Consider the following 20,904-nt stretch of genomic DNA (forward strand, 5'->3'; position numbering starts at 1 on the left):
TTGTTTGTGTTTTTTTTTTTTTTTTTTTGAGACAGAGTCTCACTGTGTTGCCCGGGCTAGAGTGCCGTGGCGTCATCCTAGCTCACAGCAACCTCAAACTCCTGGGCTCAAGCGATCCTTCTGCCTCAGCCTCCCGAGTAGCTGGGACTACAGGCATGCGCCACCATGCCCGGCTAATTTTTTCTATGTATCTTTAGTTGTCCAATTAATTTCTTTCTAATTTTAGTAGAGACGGGGTCTCGCTCTTGCTCAGGCTGGTTTCGAACTCTTGAGCCCCCCTTGGCCTCCCAGAGAGCTAGGATTACAGGCGTGAGCCACCACGCCCGGCCTAGTCCGTACTTCTTTTAAAACTTGCTTATATGCTTAGCCATTTTTATTTTCTGAGATAGTTTGGCATTTTCTGATTAATTTGTAACATCTTTTCATATATGAAGAATTTTTTTTGCCTTTCGTCATATGATACAAGTATTTTTAAATTTTTTTAGCCTGTGATGCTTTTCATAGAAGTTTTGCATTTTACATATGGTCAAATTAATTGATTTCCTTTTTTTTTTTTTACAATTTCTGCCCCTGGCATCATGCTATCCCTATCCTAGGTGTATATAAATATTTTGTGGTTTCATATTTTGCATGTAATTATTACATGTGAAATTTAATTATTTACTTTTTTTTTTTTGAGACAGAGTCTCACTCTGTTGCTTGGGCAAGTGCCATGGCATCACCTAGCTCACAGCAACCTCAAACTCCTGGGCTCAAGAGATCCTCCTGCCTCAGCCTCCCGAGTACTACGGGTGTGCACCACCACACCTGGCTAATTTTTTCTATGTTTAGTTGTCCGGCTAATTTCTTCCTATTTTTAGTAGAGACGGGGTCTCATTCTTGCTCAGGCTGGTCTTGAACTCCTGAGCTCAAGCTATCCTCCCACCTTGGCCTTCCAGAGTGCTAGGATTACAGGCGTGAGTGAAATTTAATTATTTAACATAATATATCTGAAATTTTCTTCTATTATTGATAATTTTAAGCATATAAAAAGTTATTTTATGAACCTGTTTACTCACCAACGAGCTTCATCAGTTAAAAACACACAGCCAGTCTTACTTAATCTCTGCTGTTGTCCATTCCCTGTGACCCCACCCCTGCTCTGGATAATTTTAAGGCAAATTCTAGATGTCATATTTCATTTATAATTCTTCATTGTATATCTCTAAAGGATTCGAACCCACCTTTTTTAAACATAAGCACGATACCATTATCATGCCTACACTACATTCTTATTTCTCAATATCATCAAATATCCAAGCACTATTTAAATTTCCCAGATTAATCATACCTTTTTTTTTTTTTTTTTTTTTTTTTTTTTTTGAGACAGAGTCTCACTCTGTTGCCCGGGCTAGAGTGCCGTGGCGTCAGCCTAGCTCACAGCAGCCTCACACTCCTGGGCTCAAGCAATCCTTCTGCCTCAGCCTCCTGAGTAGCTGGGACTACAGGCATGTGCCACCATGCCCGGCTCTAATTTTTTCTATATATTTTTAGCTGTCCAAGTAATTTCTTTCTATTTTTTAGTAGAGATGGGGTCTCGCTCTTGCTCAGGCTGGTCTCGAACTCCTGAGCTCAAACAATCCACACGCCTCGGCCTCCCAGAGTGCTAGGATTCATAAACATTTTTTATAGTTGATTTGTTCACATCAACAGACAAGGTCCATTGGATTACATGTCTCTTAAATTGCTTTTAATCCGTATATTCCCCTCTATTATTCCTTTTTTTTTTTTTTTTTGCTGATGGTTAATTTTATGATGAATAGATCAAGGAGTCAACACCTGAACCTACTGATCAATCTTAGTATCACAAAAGTGGACAAGTAGACATTATGTGCTTCCTAATGCGATATAAAAGGAGTAAATAACATCACCTATGAAATATTCTTGTCCAGGAGAAATTACTTGTCTTTTGTGGTATTCCAGGAGTAAGTATAAACATAGTTCTTCAGCTCAGGGTAAATTTTTTTTTTCTAGCATTAAAAAGAAGTAGAGCAAATATTCGCGTAATTGCTGTTACCCTAAATGTCAATATGAGAAGTGTTTTCACTTTAGCTGTGCTTCTCAACTCACAACGACAAAGTGGAACCTGATTTACCTCTCTACCAGGCCCTAGAGACAAAAGAACATGTTGATGACAACATGGGAATACAACCAGCCAAGTGCAAAATTTAAGAAATTCTGTAAGACAAGCTGGTTTCTATAGGAAAAACATTGTTTTAGCAGCAGTTAATGGCTCTGGGCCTGGAGCAGGACCTTATAGTTAAACATATTAATATTCCTACAGAGAAATACATACATCCATACTAAATGGGAAAAACGAAAACTGTAAATGGCTTGCAGTGATTCAGGTCCAATTTGCACTCTTCTGATTCAATAATAAAAACATAGCTATGGATTTTCCTTTGACTTTATATGTTCCGTTGCACGAATGTCTATTGCCATAACCTAAAGCCTACTAAGGCAATGGCCCTCTCTTGACCCAGTGCAGGGACCTTCCCCTCCTACCCAGCAGGCTAACATCCTTTCTCTGAATGGGCCTAGAGTTCATTCTCACTTCAGGAAGACCCTAGCTCCCAGGTGGCACATTTTCCACGTACAGTGACTGGCAAGCCTGTTTGGCCTCACCTTTGCTGAAAATTTGGAAGCTTTGATTTATGTTGCTAGCAGTTTCTAGCAGCAATGTATAAAATTTCCCTTGATCATTATAGCAAATAATTGGTAGAAGAGAGCCAGGCATATAGGTTTAGAATACTGTCTTGACTGGAAACAATTGCTGTAAGTTTGAGGCTTTCCTTAGATTTAAGGATACTTGTAACCATAAGTAAAAGAAAGTACATTTGAATAGTGTTACATTTTATACCAATTGACAATTTCTGCCAGTTTTAATAAGAAACATAAGCTTTATGGTATATAACACTAATTTATTAATTCGTTGTCACTGCCTCTATTCATGAAACTATCAAAGTTTCTTTTTTTTTTTTTTTTTGAGATGGGGTCTCACTGTATTGCCCAGGCTGTTCTCAAACTCCTGGGCTCAAGAGATCCTCCCGTCTAAGCCTCCCAAAGTGCTAGAATTACAGGCATGAGCCACGATAGATAGAGTTTCTTTTGGTAGCAGAGGTGGAAGTTACCTTGGAGGGCATCTCCAACCTAAATTTAATCATCACTTCTGTAGGATTCCCAACAAATTATCATTCAGCCTATACTTAAAAACGTACTCTGAGAAAGTTTCCCATTTTCCAGTGCACTTTCTTCGTATTTGTACAGCTCTAATTGATGCCCCATTGTGTGTGGTAGGGTTTTAGTGTGTGAGTGGGATCCAGAACACTCAATCCTGTACAAAGCTTGAATCATGTTGTGGGTTAATGAAATGATGTGAGCCTATGAGACAAGCCAATCACCAATCATGTTATATTCAAATCTGCTTTATGTTGGTGTGCTTTAATGTGGGTTTTCACTAAATAAATGAATTTTCATATACTGAACTGAAGTTTGCTTCCATTTGTCTTAGAAGCCACAAAAAAATTTTAATTCCTCTTATCACATGTTCAAATATTCAAAACTACTTGTAACTTATTCAGGCAAGGTGCCCTTCTCAGTCTTTCTTGCCTTTTTTGGCTAAATCCTACTTACCCTTCAAGACTCCTTTTAGGTATCATTTTCTCCAGAAAGCTTTTGCTGGCCTCCAACTATCTGGACCACATTGTGCTCTGCTTTAAAAGCCCATTGAGCAGGACTTAAATTGTGTTTGTAGCAGTGTGTTAAGGAGCCTGTCTCCCCCTACTGGACCAGAAGATCAAGGACAGGGACCATGTCTTAGTGTTGTATTAAGTGTTTTAACAGCTTCTGATGCATAGTAGGCAGTGAACTGAACTAAATTCACAATATTGTTATCCCTTTAAAAAATAATCCCATTTACCAAAGGTCCTGTTTAACACATTGCCATGTGAGTTGTATGCATTAAAACTCAGGCTAGTTTTAACCCTGGGACCTTGTGAAGCAAAACCCTATAGTTTGTGAAAATCTTACTTACTGATCATATTGTTACAATTAATATTGACAATTCTAAAAATGTGGATTGAATTGCATGTAACTCTCAGAAAACAATAAAAAATAACAAATTAGAAAGGATAATTTTGTTTTAATAAAACACCATGGGCCCGGGGAAAAATTTTTTTCTAGTGTGGCAATTAATGTGTTAAGTGTGACTTGCAAAATGGACACTCTTCCAGGTGGTGTCTGCTGAGATTATGATAGACCTTGCCATCCTGGTTCTGGGTACGATATTCCTTTGTAATGCTATCTCAGCTTATTTTAGCTATTCTAACATTTGTTAAATTAGACTGCTGATTAGTTGAACTTAAACCCTTAAATTTTCACACATGCTACTCCTAAGCCACACTTCCCATATCCCTGAGTTAATGCAGATGGTTTTTGATCCTTACGATAGGCCTATTTTCTTGTTCTAAGACAAATTTTACTTCATTATAGGAAAGGACTAACAATTTTATTTGACTCTTTTGTAGAAGCTAATTATTTTCAGAATTGCCTATCATGCTCTCTACACTTTGACCCCATTGGTAAGTGCAGATGTTAAATGGACACACGGTCTTAGACCCGCTATTAGAATCCTCTGAATTATCACTGGCACATGAATCTTGGTATTTGCCTACAGTTCTTGAAGTATTTGTAAACCAAACTAGTTTATTGACATTCTGCCCCATTTATTTTTCTAGTTTATAAGGCTCTTGTGAGAAAATATCTGGGCTATAACTATCCTATCAAAAATTTGACAATTGAAAAATTCCTTGTCTCTTATGAATAATACTTCTGTTTAATAATATTGTAGAAACATCCTCTTAATAATCCAGAGTCTTGTCCGACAAATATACATAACTTCACCAATGTATAGTTTATATCAAGCCATCATTTAAACTTAAGGTATCAATATGATACCTAGCTCAAACTAATAGAAGATCTGAAGCAGTAGTAGTGCTCTTCTTTTACAGATATGAAACCTGGGGAGACCCAAAATATGATATGCAACAATTTGAACTCTTTCATTAATATCTTGCTAACCCACCATTAATGTTAAAAGGCAATGTAGAACAACTAACAGCTAGGTCCTAGACTACAGTCGTCAAGCATTGAAACATTTTCCTACATTAGAGATGTACAAAGAGGGTAGGAAACCCTAGGGGGTACAGGAGAAGAAGAATGACTAGACGCTGGCTGATGAGGTAAAAAATATTTATTACTCAAAAATAATATCTAGATCCTTGTTTGTATAATGGTGAGTATCCCTTAAAAAAATAATATCTACAGAAACCTAAAGACTCCACCCCCCAAAAAAATAAATAAAAACTATTAGAGCTAATAAATTTAGTAAAGTTGCGGGACACAAAATCAATATACAAAAATCAGTAACATTTCTATATGCCAACAGTAAACAATCTGAAAAAGAAACCAAGAACATAATCCCATTTACAATGCCTAGAAATAATACAAAATACCTAGGAATAAGACCTGAAACTATGAAACTACTAAAAGAAAATATTGGGGAAATGCTCAGGACATTGGTCTGGGCAATGATTTCTTGAGTAATGCAACCAAAGCAAAATTGGACAAATGGGATCACATCAAGCTAAAAAGCTTCTGCACAGTAAAGGAAACAGTCAACAAAGGGAAGAGACAACTCACAGAATGAAAGAAAGTATTTGCAAACTACTCATCTGACAAGGGACTAAAGAATATGTAAGGAGCTCCAATAAAGGAATAGGAAGAAAGCAAATAATCCAATTAAAAATGGGCAAAGGATTTGAATAGACATTTATCAAAAGACGACATGCAAACAGGTATATGAAAAAATGCTTAGTATCATTGGTTATCAGAGAAACGCAAATCAAAACTACGAGATATCCTCTCACCCCAGTTAAAATGGCTTTTATCAAAAAGGCAATAACGAACACTGGGGAGGATGTGGAGAAAGGAGAACCCTTGTACACTGTTGGTGGGAATGTAAACTGGTGCAACCGCTATGGAGAACTGTATGGAGGTTCCTCAAAAAACTGAAAATAGAACTACCATATGACCCAGAAATCTCACTGCTAGTATATAACCAAAGGAGGGAAAATCAGCATATTGAAAAGATATCTGCACTCCTATGTTTATTACAGCACTATTGACAATAGCCAAGATTTGGAATCAACCTAAGTGTCCATCAGTGGATGAATTTGATAAAGAAATTGTGGTGCATATACAGAATGGAATCCTGCCATTTGCAGCAACATGGATGGAACTGGAGAACATTATGTTAACTGAAATAAGCCAAGCACAGAAAGACAAATCTCGCATGCTCTCACTTACATGTGGGAATTAAATATTAAAAACAATTGATGTCACGGAGACAGAGTGTAGAATGATGGTCACCAGAGGCTGGGAAGGGTAGCAGGGGGGCGGGAATAAAATGGGGATGGCTAACAGGTACAAAAATATAGTTAGATAGATAGAATGAACAATATTTGATAGCATAACAAAGTGACTGCAGTCAATAAGTTAGGGCATATTTTAAAATAGCTAAAAGAGTGGAACTGGAATGTTCCTAACACACAGAAATGATAAATGCCTGAGGCGATGGATACTCCAATTACCCTGATTTGATTAATTCACATTGTATGCCTGTATCAAAACATCACATGTACCCTATAAAGATATACAACTATTATGTACCCGTAATAATTTTTAAAATAATAATGTTCAGTTCCAAACTGTCATGACTAAACTATGTGGGCAGTAGCTAACAGACCAAGCTAACACACAGCCATCAGAAATGCATTAACTTGCAAAACGATTTTTGCATAGGCCATGGATATATGAAACTAAACTATAATTAATACTAGACTATAAAAATCATAGCTGTAACAGCTTTGATGACACCACTGCACTCTAGCCTGAGTGACAGAGAAATAATCATAATAGCTGCAAGAAATCAAAACAGTTTTTACCCCTGAAGTGTGTGGAATAAACTTAAATTTAAAAACTTCTTAGCCAGAGAGGTCCTAGAATCAATGATACCCCAGTAGCAAGAAGCACACCTTGCACCCAGATTTAGTTTTTAATACCGTTTTCCAACAAAAGAAACCAGGGCTCCTTGGAGAAATGGTGATTCCAGGACTGGGGCAGGAAATATACAAGATAGCTTTGAGCATATTATAGTGCCAGAAAATGGAAGTTATTAAAAAAAAAAAAGCAAAAAACAAACTAATTGGAGTATGTCAGAGGAACACAAGCCAACTCCCAAAGGCCAAAGCTAAAACAATTTGAGCAACAAAGTACCCAAAGTATAAAATAACCATAAATTCATACCAATATAAATAAATTTGAATAAATAAATGTGGAAGAAGAGAAAAATCTGCAGAATTCCAAATAATTTATTGAGATTCTCTGCCCTCAAGGTGGTGGAGCACAACTCCCTATTACTTAAGTGTGGGCTGCACATAGTTTGGTGTCTTCCCCTAAGATTGTATGAATATCTGGGAGGGCTTCTGTTCTCAGGACCATATTGGTGTCAATACTTCTTCCATGTATGCTGTCCCTGTTCTTCCCAGCAATCACCCAAGCATGAAATCTAGCCTCTATATCTATTGCTAAAAACAAAATGAAACTAACAAGCCCCACTCCCATGAAGCATTGAAGAGCTGAAGTAGGCTGAAAGTGGACCAAGGGTTTTCCATCACAATAATACAAAGACCTTCAAATGCCACGGCAGGCATCACCACTGTTAGATGTCCAGCACCCATCGTATTTCCCAGCCTTTCATCATCATCCCTACCCAGAGTCCCAGCCACTTTTCATCTTGTCGGTTCCTTCTCTCCTTTCCCTGCTCATCTCTCCCTCTGCTTTACAGGAGTAAAGCTTCTAGTCCTACACACTGAGATCCTTGATTTATCTAGGAATTTTCCTAAAGACAATAGTTGGTGGAGGGCCAGGTGGCTCACACCTGGCTCACACCTGTAATCCGTGCACTTTGGGAGGCTAAGGCAGGAGGATTGCTTAAGGCCAGGAGTTCAAGACTAGCCTGGGCAACATAGCAAGACCCCTGTCTCTACAAAAATATTTAAAAATTAGCCTGTAGTCCTAGCTACTCAGGAGGCTGAGGCAGGAGGATCGCTTGAGCCCAGGAGTTTGAAGCTACGGTGAGCTATGATTGCGCCATTGCACTCCAGCTTGGGCAACAGAGCAAGACCATGTCTCTAAAAAAACTTTTTTAAAAAATTAGCCAGGTGTGAAAAAAGTTCGTGGAGATACTTTCCTTTAGGCTTACAGAGCATTGAGGTGCTTAAGTGAAGAAGTTCCATGGGTTGGTGACAGGTGACAGGACTCTTGGGGCAGTATGCTCTTCCATATACATAATGCTTCTGGACAGAGCAAGCAGGCCTGTGAACCTATTAGATTCAAATAATTCATGTAATTTTAGGGCTAAAAAGGACATCATAGGTTACTTAGTCATTCAGTTAAAAAAAAAGTAAGACCAGGACTATTTAGTGACATATCTTGAGTCATTCTCTACCTTTTACAAACTTTCTGCTTGTGGAAAATAGATTTTCAACCAAATGGTCTTGGGATGTAATCTTTTAACAGAGTTTTTCACATTTGAATTTCTGGATACAGTAGCCAGTCATTAATTTAACATCAGAGAAATGTCTTTAATATTAATATTTTATTTTTATAGTTAGTCTCTAGTAGAAAAATTATGAGGAGATATTTTAAAATACTAACTATATGAGGCAAAATTGGCAAAGACACTCTTTACAAAGGGTGGATGGCACCTACAAACTTCACAAATCCAATGATCCCATCCCAGACTTCCCATTCAACTTGACAACCCAAAATGAGTGACTAGGCAAGGATCTCAATCAATGGAGGATTACTAAAGCCAGCTTTAGAGTGCCTGCAGGGTGGGAGGGAGGGAGGGACTCACAAGCCACAGATGTATCTGTGACTTTTATTAGAAGAGCTGTTTAGGAGGTTTAGTATTTATACGTTTCCTTTAATGGTGGGGGGGGGAATGTAGGAAGAGGGGTAGGTAGGCAGCAAGACAAATGGTTACATTCTTGTGAGGCTTTAGTTAGTGCCCAGGAAATCTGTATTTTATACAAGATAAGGTGAATGTTTGAAGAGAAAAAGAGAGTAAAGGACGAATCAATTATGCAGATGGCTCTGGGTTGGTGGAGGAATGATTGATCTCCTCTTGTCTCTGTCCTGCACCTGGAAAGATAAGCTTGGAATCAACATTGTCAATGTGGAATCAAACATATTACAGTTTTAGGAGCTAGACTTAGCCTGCAGACCTAAAGTTACAATTTGCATGTCCTTGTTTATGGGAGGCCAGCAAAGAATTTCCTTATGAATGATTTGTGGGGGCAGACCTTCCTAGATGCCAGAGACCTTTTACCTTTCTGTAATGCATAATGTTATTAGTAAAAGCTATTCATTTGGAAGGGGGTCTTGTATGACTCAGCCTCCAGGCTTGACCTTCCCTTTGGTATAAGGGATTTGGGGGGCGGGGGGGTCTTGAGGTTTTTATTTTCCATTACAAACCTAACCATAAATAAAACCTCTTCTCACACCGTCACCTAATTCCAATTATGGCAATAATGACCGCCTCTTCTACGGATTCGGTTGACAAAGATCTCTAAACTCTGTCAATCAATCGGTCCTGATTCAAGATTATGTTATCTGGCTGACACAGAAAATACGGATGTTCGAAGCTCACAGATTTATTCCTGGAAAGAGTTCTAAGCAAGAATAAAATTTTACTTCAAAGCCCTACAAATCTCGAATCCTGATGTTCACGGCGACGTTTCAGAGAGCAACTCACTGCTGTTTCCTTCTGAGAATGAAGCTCCTTGAAATGCGCATCCTTACTCTCTACTCTCTCCGTCCAGAGAAAGAACTCAAGGGGAAAGAGAGACTGAGTAAACGGAGTGGGCTTGGGCGGGAGAGAGCCGTGCCCCGCGAATGCGGGGGAGTCATCTGGGCAGTGGCCAGCGGGAGCGTCGTGGGGCGACGCTCACGAACTCTCAGACCAGCAGGTGACCGGCGAGGCCAGAGGCCACTGCGGCGCTCGCTCCCGGCGGCCTGGCGGGCAGAAGCCCCCAGTCCTCGGCCCCCGCGCAAGCGACGCCGGGAAATGCCCACATCCGGGAAACCTGCAGCGGAGTGCGGCGGCGACACGGAGTGGAAGGCAAAATGGCGGCGGCAGCGGTGGCCTGGTGCTAAGGGGAGAGCCAGGTCCCCGCGACCCCCGCGACGGGCTGCGCTGGCCTGCGGCAGGCCCCCGGCGTCTCTCCCCGCCCTGCCGCACCAGGGATACTTGGGGTCTCTGAGACGGGCTCCGGCCGCCTCGGCGCCCGTCCTCGGGCCCGTGGCCGCTGTCCAGAAGCCCTGCTCTCCCCTGCAGGTAGGTCCGGGGCCGGCGTAGCGGGTGGGGCTCACTCTCTTCTCCGTAGCCCGAATTGGCGGGGCGGTGGCCGCCGGGGCCCACGCCCATCCCCGCTGGCGGGGGTCCAGGGGCTGCTGCGGACTGGCGGGCAGAGCCGGCCCGGTTCGGGCCTGACTTGGCTGGTTGCATTGACCTGAGCTGAGCCCTTCCCTGGGGAAGCGAGGGTTGGCCGCGCCGGGTGCTGCAGGAAGAGCCCCAGGCTTTTCTGCCTAGGGGGTGCAGGTTAGGCTGGGAAGAGCCTGTCTTGCTGGCGGCCTCGCGCGGACTGACTCCTTCCCACCCCACCCCCAATACACCCGAGTCAGCCGTGTCTAGGAGGGAAGGAACGCGAAAGGTGATTCTGAAGGAAAATTGCAGTGAAAGAGCTACAGTTCTTTGGATCCCAGAGGACCCTGACCCTGGGTATACCTTGAAGAAATCCTGGGAATCTCTATTTATAGGCCACTGTGATGTTAGGTTAGTGTTTATAGTTGGAAGTGGTGGGAGAGATGGAGGAATCTTTATGGAGTAGGAGGATATATATAACTACAGAAAATGAAGGAAATACAAGTAAGGGGGACATTGTTTATTATAACCTGAAACAATCTGTAGCTCTAAGAATAACTCTTAGATGACTTGATATATCCCCATTCTCTGATTTCTCCTGGAAAGTCATTTTCTAAGGAAAGAAAAGTTTAGTGTTTGTCGACTTATATGTTAATATGGCTTTTTAAAATATGTATCATCGTCTAGAAGTTATTCATAAGTCTAGTGAGCAATAAGTATAATCTCAGGCATACAAATAATATTGTATCACTCCAGTTTGGGAAATGGATTTGAATGCTGGGATCCCGAAGCTTGTCAGATCTTTATGGTTTATTTATTGAAGGTTAAAATTTTTTACCAGTTTTCCTCCAGGAGGAAGAAAAGGTAAGACATTATGATTGGAATGAATGTTCTCTGCTAAGGTGCTTACATTGGTGATTGTTTTAACTAAGATTATGTCTTTCTTTTGAATAAGTTGACAGACAGGTAAAATGGGCTAGTTGATTCCCTAAGGCAGTGGAGGAATTTGACTGAGCAGTAAAAGAAGTAACCTTGTGTTCCTGTGATCAGCTGCTATTGCAAGAAACTAGATCATGGCCCATGCTGGAAAAGGCACATTCTTTCTATGCCTGAATATTGATTGAATATGCCTTGCTGCTCTCCAAAAGCAAATAAAAAATACTTACGCTACATTTTTTATGTGTGATATCTGGCTTTCATTCTGTAGGTGTTTATTTTTGTTTTTGTTTTCATTGCTGGTCTTTGTTATTCTGTATAAATATGTTATTCTGCATAAATATAACAGTTCTAACTGTAGTTATTTAGCTATATTTAGTTATAAGTTTAGAACATTAGAAGTTTATATTAGGGGATTTTTTTTTTTTGGAAACAGAGTCTTGCTCTGTCACCCTGGTTAGAGTGCTGTGGCATCATCATAGCTCACTGCACCCTCAAACTCCTGAGCTCAAGTGATCCTCCTGCCTCTGCCTAGTGCCCCCCTCCGCCACAGAGTCACAGAGTAGCTGGGATGCCTGGCTAATTTTTTCTATTTTTGGTAGAGACAGGGTCTCACTCTTGCTCAGGCTGGTCTTCAACTCCTGACCTTAAGCGATCCTCCCACCTCAGCCTCCAAGAATGCTAGGATTACAGGCATGAGCCACCACACACTGTCATATTAGGGGATTTTTATACACCACAATAATTAGTTATTGAATAACATTTTGTCAAGTAGAGATGGCAATTATTTTTCAGCATGAAGATGAAAATATAGTGATTGTTTTCACTTTTGATCAGTTAATTCTTATAAAGTGAATGGAAGAAAACGTCAGTATGCAGAGATTCTTGAATGTTGCTGTCTAAACAACTAAGACTATGCTGCTAAGAAAGAAACAGTACATATTATTGTATGCTATTCTCATAACTGATCTAGTCAAAGCATTGGGACAGGACACCTTTTTTTTTTTTTTTTTTTTTTAAGAGACAGGGTCTTACTATGTTGCCCAGACTGTACTGGGCTCCAGTCATCTTTCCACCTCAGCTTGCCCAGTGACTACAGGCATACACTACTAGGCCCAGCTAGGCTACCTTTTTAATAAACTTAATTCAACCCAAATTTATACTTTGAAATCTTACTACGTGATGGTACCTTGTTTTTTCCTCGTTGGACCAACTAATCAACAACATTTGTTTGGATTTACTGACGTTTGTATTTTTGATGAGGTTCTAAACTTTCCAGAGAAGGGAGATTGTATCTATTCAGTCTCAGCAATTTAAGTGCCCCTTCAAAAAATGAGTGACAGCTGGGTGCAGTGGTTCACACCTGTGTAATCACAGCACTTTGGGAGGTGAGGTGTTATTACTTAAGGCCAGGACTTCGAGACCAGCCTGGGCAACAGAGTAAGACCCCTTTCTGTACAAAAAAAATTTTTTTAAATTAGCCTGGTGTGGTGGTGTACACCTACAGTCCCAGCTACTCTGGAGGCTGAGGCAGGAAGATCACTTGAGCCCCAGAAACTGAGGTTACAGTGAGCTATGATCAAGCAACTGTACTCAAGCCTGGTCGACAGAGCAAGACCCTGTCTGTAATTTTTTTTTTTTTTTTTTTTACCGTGTCCCAGGCTTCTTTATTTAAGAAAAAAGTGATGAGTGATGTGGGGATTAAAATCAAGAGCATCATTGAACTTCACCTTCCAACAAGCTCCCCCAAAACTCCCTGCCCCCACCCTTTGTGTTCCCAATTCCTTCCTTCATGATTGAAGAACCTAATCCCAAAAGCCCTGGTACAAACTGCAGGTTCTCCTTCACGAGCTTCTCCCCTTGCCCAGGCCCCCATTCCTATAAGGGCAGGCACCTCAGTTTCAACGCATGGGAGAGCCCAGAGTGGTGACGGAGACAGAGGGAAAGGCTTCCCTGTCAGGGAAAGGGACTGAGGAGTACAGGGTGGTAAAGTGAGGGCTCCCATAGCCTGGGGTACCGAAATGGGACCCTGGGGCCAGAGGAAAGGACACTGGTCCCCCTGAGAAAGGAGACCCAGCAGCCTCGAACTCCTCCCGTTGTGAGTAGTCACCACTAGATCGCTTGCCCTTCTGGCGCCGGTCACAGAACCACACTGGGACCACATCCTTCTCGAGCCCAAGCTGCTGGGCGATGTGGCTGATCTGCTGCAGGGTGGGTTTCGGGCACTGCAGGAACAAGTCCTCCAGGTTGCCTCTCACTCGGTTCTCGACGCTCGTTCTCTTTCTCTTTCGGGCCTGCACTAGTGTCTCTGCTTTGCATGTCTCCTGAAGATTTTCGTCAGCTTCCTCCACCCACTTCTGCAGCAGGGGCCGCAGCTTACACGTTCTTGAAACTGAGCTGCAGAGCCTCAAAACGGCAGATGGTGGTTTGGCTGAACACCTTCCCAAAGAGAACCCCCAGGGTGAGCCCCACGTCGGCCTGGGTGTACCCCAGGGTGATCTTCTTCTGCTTCAGGACTTTGGCAAACTGCTCTAGTTCTTTCTGCAGAGTTTTGACGTCCGGGGCCTCCTCAGGGTTTTGCTCCAGCTTCTCCTTCAGCTTCCCAGCACCCAGCGGGGCAGGGCAGGGCTTGGGGGAGGCCCCCTCAGAGCTGCTCTCCACTCCAGCTGCGGCCTCGCCCTCGGGCTGAGGGGTCTCCAGGCCACCTTGGGGCACTAGCCCCACTGCAACCTGAGGTGCACAGTATGCCATCCCGCCACACAGCTCCTACGGCGGGGGGAATGGGGGGATTTCCCACACCTCGGAGCCTGGCCCAACCTCCGGCCCGATTCCTGGCCCTCCGGGAGGGCCTTGCAAGCTTAGCCAGGCCCGAGGGCCAACCCAACCCGGCTCCGGCCCTCCTGGCCCATCGCCTCCACCACCTGGCGGGGGTGAGAAGGCAAAATCCGAAGCCAGGTGTCCCGCCATGGGGTAGGAAGGCGCCCCAAGCCGGGGGCCTGGTGAAATGGGGGCTCGCCCAGGGACTGCTCCCTGTCTGTAATTTAAAAAAAAAAAAAAATGAGTCATGATCCTTTCCCTTAGGAAGTTCAAGCTGTAGGTATGAAGAAGTGAGGCCTGGAATAGGTTAAAGAAGTCCATTCCTAGCATTTCCGCCAGCTGACTACATGACCTTAGTAGGCCAATCAATTTACTTCTCTGGATCTATTTCTTTATCTGTTAAAGAAAAAAAAAACAAAACCTCCAAGCAAGACACTTTATGCTCTTTAAATCTGTGAACTTGTAGGAAGAATAAGACAAGAACATGAATAGGGCAAAAACATAAGTTTTATTTGAATTGTGCAAAGTGCATTTGGAGTTCAGAGGAAGATAACAGCTAACAGCTTTGGTTGAAGGAGGTATTTGAATGGGGCCTTAAAAATTGGGTATAATTTCCATAAGAAGAAATGTGGCAAGGGTTCTCCCAAAAAGAATAAACAGGATGAGTAAGGACTTGAAAGCAGAAAAGCACAAGGTATGTTAACTGAGAGCAAGTCATTTGTCTTGGTTAGGGTATAGGTACACATACCGAGATAGTGGGAGAGTCTGAGTAAGACAGTAGAAAGAGTGTGGGTCAGACATAGGAAGATACTAACACTTACTGAGTCAGGGATTTGTTGTAAACATTTGACATGGATTAAACTTATTTAATGCTCACAGCAATCCTGTGAAATAGGACCTATTATCGCCCACATTTGAAGATGAAGAAACTGAGGCACAGAGGCTGAATAGCTTGCTAGAGGTCACACAGCTAGTGAATGGTAGAGCTGGGATTCATACGCAATCAGTTTGACTCCAGAGCTCTTACTTTAACCACTAGGTTAAAGGAGTCATTGAAGGTTATGGAGCAGGGGGGTGATATGATCAGAACTGTTCATTAAGAAGACTAATCTGGCACCAGCATAACATAGGTTAAAGAAGAAAAGAGGTAAGCTGTTTGCTTTCAAGAGTTCTTTTAAAAATTCTCTTTGCCTAGTAATAATCTGAATTTTCACATGTCATAGTAGCAAAGATTATTAAGATTTGATAATGCCAGTGTTGACCATACCTTGTTGAAGGGATTTAAATTAGTATACCTTTCTGGAAGGCAGTGTGACAATAAGTATCAGAATTTTAAATATGCATTTTCTTCAGTTCAGCAATTCCATTTCTGGGAATTTATCTTAAGGAAAATGTTCAGCAATGTGTGTACAAGAATTTTTGTTGTAGCATATTTTTATTAACTAATTTTGATATGGAATATGGAATAAGGAATATGCTATGTACATGTTCTATTACATATAATACAGTGAACATCCATGAATCCACCACCCATCCTCAGAACTAGAATAAGTACCAATATAATTGATGTTATCAATGTTTGCAATCTTATTTTATAATAGCAAAAAAATGGGATGCTTCCTCAGCAGGAAAATAAATAAATAAATAAAAGTGGGAAACAACAGGTAACTACTAATAAATAAAAGTAGGAAACAACCTAAATGTCCATCAGTTGGGGATACATAAATTATAGTATAGCTACATGATGAAATTTAATATGCAAATATTAAAAGGGATGAGGCTGAACTGTCATTTTCTTAGTTCTGAAACACCACTAAATCTAAGACAAACCATCTATTTAGTAGCAGTTTTTCAGGGGGAAGAAAATAAACATAGTTTTTATTAATCATTAGTAGCATATATTTATCCTTTCAATTGTATACTATTTTCATCTGTTACAATAAAGGTTGAGTCCCAGCTTTATTCATGTTCAGAATCCAGGTTTCTTCTGAATTACTCTGGGCTTTCAGAAGTTAACATCATGATGACATGCTGCTTTTCATAACCCTAGCTAATTATCTTCAACCTCTTTGTTGTCTTTATGATTGTGTAATTTTAAGGCATATTGATGAATACTAAGGTTTTTCTTCCTTTTCTTCCTGTGCTTACTCTTAGTTTTGTTTTTTTTCCTTGAGTTACTTATTGTTGGAAATTAAACAGCTTCTTCTGAAGGTATGAATAACTCCAAAAGTTTTGACAGATGTTTCATGTACTTTGAGTCTATTTTACCTTCGAAAATTCTGTGATCTCACTTAAATTTGGCAATTATTTGTCTTTAATTGCATTGCCTACTGAATGATAGTTGGAGTACACAATACTACATCACAGTGGAATCTTTTCAAACATTTTGAGGATCACGTGGTGCTGCCAATGAAAATAACACAATTGAGCTGACAAGGAGATTTCACTTTTTATTTATGGTTAAGTTAGGCATGTGCAGTGTCTGCTACTCCAGAACTTCTCTGCTTTGGAGCTGGAACATTTCTTTTAGTTTTGATCTTAAGATGTTCTTGATTTTAGAAATATTAAAATATAGGAAAACTGCATCTTAGAATCAAGAAAACATGATACCTATTGCTGTGGAAGGATGTTCATTATGTTACTATGTTATTCTTTTACTAGCAAAATGGGCCCTATTCAGTGGTAGAAGCTAGATTCCAAGCTCCTGTGGTCCACATGCCCTGTAATCTCTCCATCAGGTCCAGATATGTTTCCTCTTGGTCCAGAGATCTGTGAAGTAAACTGCCTTCTGCTCTTTCTCTTTTTCTCCCCTCTTTGCTTTTCTCTCTCTCTCTCTCCCTCTCACTCACTCACTCACTCACTCACCATAATACCCAATGGAACAAGGATAGGAGAGCCATAACAAGAACTCTTACTAGAAAAGGAGAAGAATCAGAGATACACAGCAATTGCTGATCTATAATAACTCTGAAATCTCCCTAGGCAGATCTTGTGTAAGTTACTAGCCCTGGAGTTAGGGAAGATTCCTTGATTAGACCTTCATTCAATTATCTAGAAGGAACTCTCTCATCCATTGTTCTCCCTAACCCTTAGCCATTGTTCTCTTAGACCCTCCAAGAACCTCCTGGCATGTTCTTTTTCCATTATCATCCTTGGCCACATGTGAAGTGGGTGTTGGGGGAATATTCCCTTTGGAAGGTGCAAATCTTTCTCAAATAGCCTATTCCTCCTAGAAGTTGGGAACCCAAGGGTTTTAAATTTTGAGTAGACAAAAGCTTTTTTAGTCTGAGCTTGAAGTAATTAAAGATAATTTTTTTTTTCCAACAAAAGGGTTTTCTCAAAGTTAGTAAGCCTCTTCTGATCTGTTTGGTTTCCATCAGTTCCATGTGTCTATGACCGCAACCAAAGTTCACATGTGTTAGTTAACTCATCCAAAGGTTTGAGAGCTTCCATTCCTCTTCTTCTCAATTGGTTATTTGGGGCTATTAGGTTTGAATTGGAAGGCTATACCCTTAATATGATCTTTACCACCGAGGTACTTTAGTTAGCTAAGAGGTTTCAGTGGGCATCTGTGCTCAGTCTTTCAATCCTATCTCTTCCTGTATGGAGTCTAGGTGCAAGCTGCTTTTCCAGTCCTTCAAGACTAAATTTCTGAACTCTGTTTTCTATTTCTACTTTCAAATCAGCAGCTTCTTTCTTCAACTCATCATTTACTTATAATAGTTTGCCAAATAGCCAATAGCAGCCAATACACGCTTCCAAGATTCTCTTTTCCAAACCCTTTTCATACAACTACAAGAACAGTAGGCATACGAGGTTAATCATATGAAAAGGTGCAGTCATATGAAAAGTTATTATAGGCAACAGCTTTACCAAATATTTTGCCACTGTAAAGCATGTTTCTCCATTTTTCCAGGCTCTAGTATCAGTTTCCTCACAGCCCTCAGCCTGACCATTAAGCCAGTACTGCATAGGTTTTTACTTAGCAGTACCGCACCTCTAGGTACCAATTTCTGCATTAGGATAATGAGAGAATGGATATACAAATGGACAATAGCCAAATCATGTATGAAACTAGAACTCTGACCCATGACCTCTGTAGCAGTAGGCCCAAACAGTCAGGACTTGGTCTATAACTATCAGCTTCCCTAATTTTTGTGCCTACTTCTAGATCAGGACCAACCAGAGAAAGCCAAACCTGCTTCCCAAATCAATCACATAGGATGTGCCTCTTCTATAATAGTTAGCCCCCCTCCAGTTCCTCATGCCAACAACCTATAGTTCAAACATACCTGAAGTCTTTCCCCCTTTTTAGTATAAAGCTTTCCTACTCCCCTGCCTGCCTTTGAATCTCTGCCAAATGCAAGTAACAGTGACTAATTCCCCTTCCTATAGCAATGTCTGATTAAATAGCCTCTGCTTGTTCTCATTTGGGCAGTCTTTGTCTATTTCCACAATATTATTAGGCTGTTTTGTGGTAACAAATCCCAAAATATCAATGGCGTAACACAACAGAAATGTCTGTCATACTCAAACACAAAGTCTTATGGTGATCAGTAGGGGCTCTCCATCCAGTGACTCAGGAATCCACATTCTCTCCATATTGTAAAGCCACCGTTTCATAATATGACCTACCTTGTCATTGAAGCACACTGGCTTTTAACTGCCTCAGCCCAGAAGTCAAGCATGTCACATCTCCTCACCGGGCTTTGGCCAGAGCTATCTGGAAAATGGAGGCAAGTACTATATGTGAATATGGTCTCTGCAACAATACATTTAAGAATAGCAATTGGATAAAGACATACTGCAATTCCTTCATTCCAACATTTTTGAAATCAGAAGATCAGATCATCTTACAATTGAAATGAATGTTTAAATGTAATATTTCTGTTAATTCCCCTGAAAAGCTAATGTTGAAGTGATACTGTTTCATGGGAATAATGGTTTCTTTAAATTAAATAAATCCTTGTATATTTTAAATGCATGTTGTATTTGAATAAGAATTTGTAGCAGAACCATTCCAAGATCCAAAGCACTATAGTCATTTCTTTTCCTTTTTTAACTTTCTATTTTGGAAAATTTCAAGCATACACAAAAGTAAAAAGAATAGTACAATGAACCCTCATATACCCATTACCCAGCTAGAACAGTCTTCAGCTTATGACCACTTTGTCTCATCTATATCCCCATCCACTTCAGCACACAGCCAAATAATTTTGAAATAAATTCCAGACCTTATATTTTATTCACAAGTATTTCAACATGTAGATGAAAGAGATAAGCTTAAAATAAGTTTTCAATTATATAAAGCTAAAACACATTGTTACACATTTACCAGAACTGTCGTTTCTGTGACCATTGTGTACTCGGATATTAGCAATATTAGGAATTACATCATCAAAGCACAGAGTTATAAAATAGAAGACTAGAATGAATCTCTCTGGTCCAGCATTTTCTAAAGTATATTCCATAGAACATGAAGCTCATGAAATGCTCTAGGGGAAAAAAATTTAAATAAGATAAATTTGGGCAACACTACATTCTCTTCTTGTAAGTGCACATGATTATGTAAAAGAATGAAATGTCATTATTTTGTATATTATCCTATTTTGGTTAATAGTATATGTCAGAATATGAAGTATTAATGGTGATTATTATTAGTTTCTTGTGGTTTATGTAATAAATCACTACAAATTTCGTGGCTTAAAACAACATAAATTTATCCTCTCACAGTTTCGGAGGCCAAAAGTCTAGAATCAAGGCGTCGACAAATCTGCTCTCCCTCCTAGGTTCTAGGAGAGAAGCTGTTCCTTGCCCCGTCCAGCCTCTGTTGGCTGCAGGCATTACCTGGCTTCTGGCCACATCACTCCAGTGTCTGCCTTCATCATCACATGCCCCCCCCCCACCCCTTTTCTGTGTGAATCAAATCTGCCTCTCGTAAGGACACTTGTAATTACATGTAGGACTCACCCATGATAGTCTCTGCATCTCAGGATCCTTAATTTAATTACATCTGCAAAGTCCCTTTTTCCAAATAAGATAAAATTTATAAGTTCCGGGGATTAGGAGGTGGATATCTTTTGAGAGGCCAGTTTTCAGCCCACTACAGTGATTTTCCCTGGTAAGAGAGATGAATTATGAGGAACTTCTACTTTCTATATTTATGTAATATTTATATAAATACTTGAATTTTTCAATGAGGATACATGTTTTTATAACTAGAAAAAATCACAAACGAGTAAAAAGGAGGCCGGGTGCGGTGGCTCACGCCTGTGATCCTAGCACTCTGGGAGGCCGAGGCGGGAGGATTGCTTGAGCTCAGGAGTTTGAAGCCAGCCTGAGCAAGAGCGAGACCCCATCTCTACTAAAAATAGAAAGAAATTAGCTGGACAACTAAAAATATATAGAAAAGATTAGCCGGGCATGGTGGCACATGCCTGTAGTCCCAGTTACTCAGGAGGCCGAGGCAGTAGGATCGCTTGAGCCCAGGAGTTTGAGGTTGCCGTGAGCTAGGCTGATGCCACGGCACTCTAGCTTGGGCAACAGAGTGAGACTCTGTCTCA

At 40.7% G+C, this 20,904-nt stretch overlaps 1 protein-coding gene and 2 pseudogenes across 1 annotated transcript in view; 1 reads left to right on the top strand and 2 right to left on the bottom strand.

The window, feature by feature from the left end:
* Positions 1–9,969: 9,969 nt before the first annotated feature.
* LOC105819310 lies at positions 9,970–10,672 on the bottom strand (annotated as a pseudogene).
* LATS1 (large tumor suppressor kinase 1) overlaps positions 10,105–20,904 on the top strand; it is a 46,506-nt gene continuing 35,706 nt past the window's right edge. The window contains exon 1 of the mRNA XM_012655562.1: positions 10,105–10,501. The gene's annotated coding sequence lies outside the window, so the exon portion shown is untranslated. The remainder of the gene's footprint in view (positions 10,502–20,904) is intronic.
* On the bottom strand, positions 13,426–14,491 carry LOC105819311 (annotated as a pseudogene).

The sequence above is a fragment of the Propithecus coquereli genome, unplaced genomic scaffold (assembly GCF_000956105.1).
Source record: "Propithecus coquereli isolate 6110/MARCELLA unplaced genomic scaffold, Pcoq_1.0 Scaffold48, whole genome shotgun sequence".
NCBI classification, from domain to species: Eukaryota; Metazoa; Chordata; class Mammalia; order Primates; family Indriidae; genus Propithecus; species Propithecus coquereli.